Source organism: Nannospalax galili, unplaced genomic scaffold, assembly GCF_000622305.1.
Source record: "Nannospalax galili isolate Female #2095 unplaced genomic scaffold, S.galili_v1.0 scaffold325, whole genome shotgun sequence".
Classification (NCBI taxonomy): Eukaryota; Metazoa; Chordata; class Mammalia; order Rodentia; family Spalacidae; genus Nannospalax; species Nannospalax galili.
This window is the reverse complement of record NW_008355159.1, coordinates 1,187,743-1,190,350: the sequence shown is the minus strand read 5'-3', so window position 1 is coordinate 1,190,350 and position 2,608 is coordinate 1,187,743.

Genomic DNA, 2,608 nt, shown 5'->3' with positions numbered 1-2,608 from the left:
GGAGTGTGTTACTGAATGTCAAAGCTGTAGTGAAATGCTTCTTCTAATCATGTAGTTATTAAAAATTTTAAAAATGATTAAAAATAATAATTCTTCAAAGCATAAAAATTTGCTCCTTAATAATAGTAGATATGAAAAACATTACAATTGAAATCTACCTGATGACTTTATATCCATGATCAGATGCCAAGGAGCTCAGGAGGTAACCAACTGTGACTAGTAGTAATCAGATACATAGAAATTAGAAATGCATGTGCAAACATCTTAATGGCATCATCATCACACTCACCATCATCACCACCACCTGTGTGGTTTCTGCACTGAGAGGATAAATAGTAGCAGAGAAGATTATGGCAACGTTTTGTCACAATCCGTTTCTGGAGAGATAGAGATACAGATGTAGAGAAGAGAAAAGATTGAAGCACTCATTTCTTTTTTTATTTTGTTGGCCTTTGTTTTTTTACACAGGCTGGGAAGGCTGGGACTATAGTCTTGAGTCACTGTGCTGGGCTAAAACCAGCCTTCTTGACCATGCTGTTGAAACTGAAGGAAAACTTGAATAATCCCCCTAGACTTACCCTACTGCTGACTTACCCTATTATACCTGCTCTTAGTTAACTTACGGTTGGTTTCCACCCCACCTCAGCCATAAATGTCCTCAAATCCTACCCCTGGCCACCTTGTGAATCAAATCTTTTGCACAAGTCATCCTTTCTGTGACCAACCATAAATGGAAAAAGCCAGTCAAAGCACGACATGTGATGACCTTGGTGATGATACCTATGTGAACAAAAATAACACCAACAACAAAAATCAAAGGTCCTGTTTCAGTTGGAGTGATAGGAAAAACAAGCCTGATTTGGTAGCACTGTGTTTCAGTGGCATCCTCCAATTCAGTCTTTTCTACCTCAGGTCTATACTTTCTCAAGGTTTCGCCTTGGTCCACTCCCATTTCATTCTTGCTTGCCTCAAACTCTGCTGACTTCATGGATGTGCCTCCTGGACTTCTCTTGTGCTGGTCCTGTTCCATGTATAAGCTGCTCTGGTATGATTTGAAGACTAGAAGACGCCTTGCCTCTGTTGCTACCCTGGGGGAGATGGTATATAAGTAGCCTTCTTTATGGTCCTACTCTCATTTGGAGTCTAATAATTTCTTGCAGATAAGATGGTGAGCAAAATTTAATAGCTCATGCTATGGTAGGTCAAATTACATGGCCACAGTTTCCTCTGTTCCTGTATTTGCACTCTTGCAATGCTTGTAGATCTGATCTGGCCATGTAGCTTAATTCAGCCAATGGACAATGGCAACTATGCCATAAGAAGAGACTTGAAAAGTGCCTGCAAAATGAGGCCTGCTGCTCTAGGACCCCTTCTCTCTATGAATCCTGAACTAGCCTGACAAAGGAGCCTGCTAAAGGGTGAGAGATTGGGTGGAAGAGAACTGAGGAACTCCAGTGGACCTGCTGCTACTAACCATTGTTAGTAGCATTGTCATCAATCAGGTGAACTGGACATAAATCAAAAAGACTGGAGAGCTGAATCTGAGTCATGTGTCCATCACTGTGAATCAGGTATCTATGATTCAGATGGTTGCTGATCTGTAGGTAGCTTTATGTAAAGCATGCAGGGCATAATTGGAGCTCCGCAAATGTGAGTTTCTGTATTCCTCTTTCCCTTACACAAGTCACACTTTGCCTGATCTGGCTCTTTCTATTTGTGGCCAAGACTATTTTTCTCCCCAAATGGCTATGATACTTCTAATCCCACATTTCCTTCACAACTTTGCCACAGCCTGTTGCTTCCCCTTTAACATTAGGTTAGCCTTTTATTCCAGTCTTATTAGAATTCGATATTGGTTGTGATTAATATGTGATTTCATAGACTAGGTGATAGGGGACAATGTATCTGTAGCCTGGAATGTGCTTCAATGTCTTTCTACCCCCTCCATCACTACAAGGACAGGCTCTGTTACTGCCATGTAAGAAGCCTTGCTACCCTATGGCTGCCATGTTGGAGACAACCCATGGAGAGAACACATGGAGATGGCCAAGGAGCATCAGTTAAACTGGAGCTGTTTATATCTTCCCAGCCTAGGCAGAAGACCTGTGAAAGAACAAGACAGATGACTTCAGCCCCAGCCTACATCTAACTGTAGTTGTATGAGTCTCTAGAACAAAATCTCTTTTGCAAGCAACAGGTAATTTTCCTTCAGATTGTCAGACATGGTCTCCATCAAGTATGTAGTCTGCATGTCTTTTTTTTTCATATGTAAGCCTTGAGCTGAGAAAAATCAAGGCTTGTGCTGGCTAGGAAGACAGTGAACATGAGAGAAGCCTAGTCAAAACTCACAGACATAGGAAATTGAGAAGGAAATAAATTAGTAAAAAATCTGAAATTTAATTTTTCCTTCAGATTGTCAGACATGGTCTCCATCAAGTATGTAGTCTGCATGTCTTTTTTTTTCATATGTAAGCCTTGAGCTGAGAAAAATCAAGGCTTGTGCTGGCTAGGAAGACAGTGAACATGAGAGAAGCCTAGTCAAAACTCACAGACATAGGAAATTGAGAAGGAAATAAATTAGTAAAAAATCTGAAATTTAATTTTTTTA